Source organism: Cyprinus carpio, chromosome A5 (genome assembly GCF_018340385.1).
Source record: "Cyprinus carpio isolate SPL01 chromosome A5, ASM1834038v1, whole genome shotgun sequence".
Taxonomy (NCBI): domain Eukaryota; kingdom Metazoa; phylum Chordata; class Actinopteri; order Cypriniformes; family Cyprinidae; genus Cyprinus; species Cyprinus carpio.
The window spans coordinates 3,234,789-3,242,288 of record NC_056576.1 but is presented as its reverse complement, the minus strand read 5'-3'; the positions used below and the strand labels follow the sequence as shown (position 1 = coordinate 3,242,288).

The 7,500-nt window shown below is 32.8% G+C and overlaps 1 pseudogene; it reads right to left on the bottom strand.

Moving 5' to 3' along the window:
- Positions 1–7,500, bottom strand: part of LOC109044929 — a 64,396-nt pseudogene that overhangs the window by 31,084 nt on the left and 25,812 nt on the right.

The following is a 7,500-nucleotide window of genomic DNA, read 5'->3' as shown; positions in this document are numbered from 1 at the left end:
AGGATATGACGTGACTCACCTGTTGTTTAGTGCGGCTCTCGCGGTCGCGGATGTGCTGCGTGACGATCCGCTCCATCTCTTCTCTCAGCATGGGATACTGGGCCAGCTGTGACACAATCACACGCGTTTGTGATGCCGAACACAAATACGACTCCCGTACATGAGACACACACGAGTTTGCAACAGGACCCTACTACAGTAGCCATAAATAATGAGCATGACTGTAAAAAGAAAACCTGTTGCAAAGTCTACAGCGTCAACATAAAGAACACACTAATCTTACATTATATATGCATGTGAACAGAAACCAAACGGGTTTGAATGCATCCACATGCATGTCACATGACTCTAAATTTCAATGCATCACTGTATTTAAATAGATATCGGTGACTCCCTCGGCTTTGCAGTGTGCCACAATTTAGCCAAATCCAGGAGCTGTGCACACGAATCATACTCGAGAGTATTAGGAAAGTAACGAGGCAACTCTGATTCGATGTTGAATACTACAATATTTGGAATTTCAGCAAAGGATCATTTGTAACTACACTTTTTTTAAAATGCAAACATGTAAAACTTACATTATAATAAAAATGCATGAAAGAAAGACTCACGCCGAAGTAATAATAGTTCAACAGGATGGTTTTTAAAATAAATAAGTAGAGAAAAAAACTGCAAACCAGTCGAAAAGAGAAAAACTCAACCCAAAAGTGCTTTTAAAGATTTAAAGAAACGAGATAAAAGGGGATATACTGTACCTAATGCTTTCTTTTGTTTTTAGTCTGTTGTGATTTCCTTTTACTTCTAATCGACATGTCTGTATGACCAGCTGATGCATTGTAACTTGTAGTCGGTGTAGAATCACACACACACACACACACACACACACACACACACACAAAAAAAAAAAAAAACCAGCAGAGTATTTGGGGTCGCTGTGCCTCAGACACAGGATCAGTAGAAATGAGTGTTTCTAGAGGAGCTACAGGCTAACAAACGAGATGAAGGTGACTGAGAATAGATGCGGATTCACACTGACGTCACACACATCTGATTATACGACCAAATCAGTGACATCACTTCAACTACTCGCCTTCGTCTCGTCCCAAACACCTATGATGCTCATTTATTCCAACACAGAAGGAGAACTAGTGAAACATCGTCATGCAGCTCTTCTTCAGTTCCGTCAAGCTCCAAAAACGACTGAATTATTCCTGAATCAAGTTCTGATGATGCATGTACGAATACGTTTGAGCAAGCTTCGATCTGAAGCAAATAATGGTTTAATTTTAGTTCTGTTCCTCACACTAAGCTTATATATATAAGCACATATATGATGCTTTTATGAGGGTTTGGGGGTCTATTCTGGAGCTTTGACGATTCCTCAGAAAAATCTCCTTTTGTGCTTTAAGGAAAAAACAACAGCGTATGTGTTTGGAGGGTGAAGGCGAGCTCTCCTTCACCTGCTGTGTTTTAGACACCAAACTTGCAGGCAGAATAAGATGCTGGAGGGATGATGAGAGAGAGACAGAGGTGTTCTGGTGTGACGGTTAGTCTGCTGGTGTAAGAAGATCTCCCAGCCCGAAGCATCAGTTATTCCATGAATGTCAAACAGAGGAGACGAGCCACAATGACGTTATTCTCACACACACACACACACACACTGACGGAACCAACAATAACTGAGAGAACGCCACACGAGGGAGCATGCGTTATTAAAACAAAACTAAAACCGGGGACTTTGGATAAAATCTCTCCGGACACAGATGCTTAGTAAATTAAATGGACACAGACATAATAAACCTGAGTGGTAAGGATAGACCGATAGTTGCTGGACTGATGGATGAATCCTAGATCTACATGAGCAAAATATGACTGGATCCCTAGACAGACGATACTGTAGATCCCTAGACAGACGAGTCCAGTGTAATGATATCTGATCTTTAGAGAGCACACTCTCTCACATCAGACAATAACAATAACAACAAAACAATTCAGGTTTAATATGACCTGGACATGTTTTAATATGCAACCTATTCTTGTTACAAAATCTGAGAATACAGACAGTGTTCTGAAGCACTGATTTATATATAGACTGTGTTTCCATCTGCAATACAACCAAATCTATCTTTTTATTATTCACAACATCAGTGTTATTAAATAACAAAAAAACAATTAAAAAACTAAAATTAAAACTATTAAAAAATAAAATAAATCAGAAAAAAATAAAACTAATTTTTTTTTTTAATTAGGACAATTATAAATATTGCATTGGCAACAAACTAAAAGTAAGTTTAAGCGTAAGTACTAAAATTACTAAAAGTAAATAAAAAATAAATTAAAGCTACTGTAAATAGAATATTAAAAATACAAAAGCACATAACAAAATTACTAAAACTGGAAATGAAATAAAAATTAATTAAAGCTAAATAGAAGAAATAATTAAAAAAAAACAAAATCACATAAAGAATTACTGAAACTGAAATAAAATAAATAAAAATTAAATAAAATTAATATTTAAACAATAAAAAGCACAAAAATTACTGAAACTGAAATAAAAAATAAATGAAAGCTAAATAGAATAAATAAAAAAATTACAAAAGCACACAACAAAATGACTAAAACTGAAAATGAAATACAAATAAATTAGAGCTAAATAGAAGAAATATAAAAAAATTACTAAAACCTGAAATAAAAAAAATTAAGCTAAATAGAAGAAATATAAAAAATATAAAAGCACATAAAATTACTAAAACGGAAAATGAAATAATAATAATAAATTAAAGAAATATAAAAATTACAAAAGCACATTACAAAATTACTAAATCTGAAAATAAAATACAAAAAAATTAAAAAAGAAAACTAAAAAAAAACAAAATACAAAAATAAAAAACAAAAAAATAAAATACAAAAAAAAAAAAACAAAAAACGAAAAATGAAAACTAAATAAAATAAATATTTAAAAATAAAAAGCAAAGAAATACTGAAACTGAAATAAAAATAAATTAAAGCTAAATATAAGAAATGTAAAAAAAAATCAAATAAAATACAAAAGCACTTAAAATTACTAAAACTTCAGCTGAAATTAAAAAGAAAACAAAATATAAAATAAAAGCTTATTCAAAATATTAATAAATACTATAGTAGTATATATATATATATATACACTAAAACCAACACATGGCCAGCTTCTGAAACGTAAAAGTGCAGATAGATATAACTTAAGGGACAAATATTTCTGACTCCTCTCTGAATCTGAACGTGATGCTATTTCAGCAGCTGATCTTCAGCTGATCCTGTCACACAAAATCAAATAAACGTCTAAATGTCACAGGAAAGATGTCACAGTGCCAAAACAATCCCACAATGCAATGAGGAGAACAGATAAACGCAGAAGGTAAAGACGATTATGATTATGAAGCAGCACTGAAGCTCAGATCATAACGACAATCACAAGAACAACAATCCTGTCATCATTTACACACCTTTCATGTGTCAGGTTTGGAACGACAGGAGGCCGAGCAAATGAACTTTCTGTGAATTATATGTTTATCATCACCTACATCACCGCATTCACAGCCACAGATAAAGTAAAGTCCAGCCATCGGTCTATCCGTACGTCTAAGACAGACGTGGAGCTTCTTTCCGCTTTACCTTCTCACTACATTTGTGAATGGTGGAGGCGAGTTCGCTCACAACCATATCTATACATTTCAGGCACGGCTCGTTTAGCTTTTGGATCTGCTTTTTCACTATGGCCTCAAAGGCCAGGTCGGGGGTGAACAGGCCCGTCCTGTAGAGGAAGTCATGGAGGAAGAAGAAGAAAGAGGAAGAAGAGAGAGGATCCGTACAGGTGGAAGAAACGACAGACAGACAGACAGACAGACAGACAGACAGCACAGAGGAAAGAGAAGGCAAGTCAGACATCTGGTTTCTCCTCAAGCCATTCAACAGCCCCGAGACAGAAGCTCCCAGAACACCGCTGAGCGACCCGAAGGCAGTCCAAGAGTTTGATCGAGTTACACTCACAGCAGAGCGGACCGCCTTCAGCTGCATCTCAGCCTTCCTCAGAGCTTCTGCCTCGAAAACACGGAGAGTTTGGGACGCTGAGGTCTGCTGGATGACCACTGTATTTGGATGCAGCTATGATGGTAAAAGTGCTACGGTAAAACCTGTTAATTGTTTAACAGTGATGGTGCGTTCAATGCAATGGACGCACTTTCTGTAATAATACTAATTATAATTTACAATGAAACCCTGTAAATGGACATTCCCAGAATCACATCTGAGGTTTTTTATTGTAACAATCATGCTTTTTGGTTTTCCTTGCTAGTCATGTGCACTGAAAAACAAAAAGATGGTGTAAAAAAAAAAAAAAAAAAAAATTAAATTTCACGAAAAAAAAAAAAAAAAAGTTAAATAACACACTGAATTAAATGTGAAATTCAGAACTAAAAAAAATCTTTAAATAGTATTAAAATAGTGTTTTCTTGTCAGATGTACTTCAATAATATTTGTTTTATTTGCAACTATGAAAAAGTATTTTTTACTGTACATTCCTGTTTTATGCTACGTCTTACTGTATGTTGTTCAATTAAAGTTTATTGCATATTTAAGTGTCATGCATCGTAAAAAAATATATATATTAAGAATATTAAAAACATTACAAAAGTACATAACCAAATTACTAAAACTTGAAAAAATGTAAAAAAATATAAGCTATATAGAATAAATGTTAAAAAAACATGAAAATTACTAAAATTGATACTGAAATAAAATAAATTAAAGCTAAATAGAAGAAATGCAAAAAAAGTACTGAGATTGCAATAAAAATAAATGAAAGCTATATAGAATAAATGTTTAAAAAAAAAACATGAAAATTACTAAAATTGATACTGAAATAAATTAAAGCTAAATAGAAGAAATGCAAAAAAAAAAAAGTACTGAAATTGCAATAAAAATAAATAAAGCTAAATGTGTTACTTGCTGTTTCTTTGTGTTTTTGTGAACTTCACTAGCAGTTTCTGAGTGAAAATCACTTCAAAGTCAAGGGAAGATGTTTTTGTTTGTGCGTCTCATATTATTAATATTCACCATGTGTGGCTTTCTCTTTTCACCGCGTGTGTTTAAGGAAGATGTTAGTACAATATAAAGATAACAAACAGATTAACGTTATTACAGCTAATGAAATATACTGCATGTTTTGCACTGCAAATTTAAGTTGATTCCACGGTGAAGTACTAGTATCCACAACTGCCGTTTTAACTGTGAATTTCGGTGTAAAATCATCTAAATCAAGTTCTTCATCTAGCGGTGAAGCCTCAGCGTCCGCGGCCCTCCGTAATGCTGCCATTCCTCCCAGAATCCCTCAGTCCAAAGCTGCAGGCACACGAACACACACACACAACGCTCAGCACCCACAAACCCCTGCGGCGCCGTGAGCGGGCGAGAGGCTGGCGGGTCAGAGGTGGCTCACAGCACTAGTTTGGGAGACACGGTGCGCCTCCAGCAGGCCTTTACCTTCTTGGTACACTGTCTAACAGTATTGACAAGCTCAGAAATCACCATGTCCACACATTTCTGGCACGGCTCTTTAATCTTCCCAATCTGCCTTTTCACAATGGTCTCAAAGGCCATGTCCGGCGTGAAGAGCCCAGTTCTGTCCGCCGGAGAGAACGGACAGGAAAGAACGACAGGCGGAGGAGAGAAAGAAAAGGAGAAATTGGGCGGAGAGAAGAGTGTTAATCCAAAAGAAAGCCTATGAGAAATGAATGAAGAACTGAAATAATGGCTCCAAACGTCCTGCGGAAGCTGCTGTCTGCTTGGTTTAAATATGTACAGTACAGACCAAAAGTTTGGAAACATTACTATTTTTAATGTTTTTGAAAGAAGTTTCTTCTGCTCATCAAGCCTGCATTTATTTGATCAAAAATACAGAAAAAAATGTAATATTGTGATATATTATTACAATTTACAATAATTGTTTTTTAAATTTTATTATACTTTAAATTATCATTTATTTCTGTGATGCAAAGCTGAATTTTTAGGATCATTATCACATGATCCTTTAGAAATCATTCTAATATGATGATTCATTATCAAAGTTGGAAACAGTTCTGCTGCTTAATATTTTTTCAGAACATGTGATACTTTTTTAGGATACTTTGATGAATAAAAAGTAAAAAAAAAAAAAGAAGAAGCTATGTTTTTAAAATATAAATATTTTGTAATAACAATATACACTACTGGTCAGTAATTTGGGGTCAGTAAAAAAATTTCTTTCTTTTTTTAAATAAAATCAATACTTTTATTCAGCAAGTATGTGTTAAATTGATAAAAGGTGATAGTAAAGAAAATATATTATTAGAATACATATTATTAGAATTTTTTTTATTATTTTGAATAAATGCAGTTCTTTTTAACCTTTTATTCATCAAATATATTAGACAGCAGAACTGTTTCCAACACTCATAATAAATCAGAATATTAGAATGATTTCTAAATGATCATGTGATAGACTGGATGTTACATGTGACACTGAAGGCTGGAGTAATGATGCTGAAAATTCAGCTTTGCATCACAGGAATAAAGTATTTTTTAAAGTATAATAAATTTAAAAACAATTATTTTAAGTTGTAATAATATTTCACAATATTACTGTTTTTTCTGTATTTTTGATCAAATAAATGCAGGCTTGATGAGCAGAAGAGACTTCTTTCAAAAACATTAAAAATAGTAATGTTTCCAAACTTTTGGTCTGTACTGTATAACATACTTAAATCTATCAAATTGAGTTCAGTTTGGCTCAGAATATCAACAAAACTAAAACAATGAGAACAGCTCCAGAAGAAACCGAGTTCAAAGAAAGACGGAAAGGGTCTCATCGTATTATTTTAGCATGTTAACTGATCAAGTTACTGAAATATGTTTAACTTTTAAACACATCGAAGTAAGTTTAGTTTCGTTATTTGACTATCAAGATGTTTGAAGTCTCAAAACGACTAAAGCTAAAGCAAGAACACTGGCAATAAATAAATATAACAATAGAAATTGTGTGTATTTATAAATACTTTTTATTTATTAATTTAATTCACAACATTTAGTGTTTGATGTAAACTAATGTTTACTGATGGAACTTTATTGTAAAGGTATTATTTTGTTTGCATCAAAACAGAATGCATTAAATAAAAATGCATAATATTAATAATTAATATTAAATCAAATAAAATTCAGAAATAGTTTCCACTCAAAATAATGCTAGTAATTTTTAATAACTATAATTAATAGTATTAAATTATAAAGAAACTACAAGTGAAATACTGAATTAGACATGAAAATGATTAGATGTAAATAAAACAGATTATTGGAGTGTGTTTTTAATATACTATACTATACTATACTTTTTTTTTACTTCAAAATTGTCAAGTTTAATTCAATGTGTAACTTGCCATTTCTTTGTATTTTTAGTAAAATTTACTAGCAGTGTCGAAATGTGAAATAGTT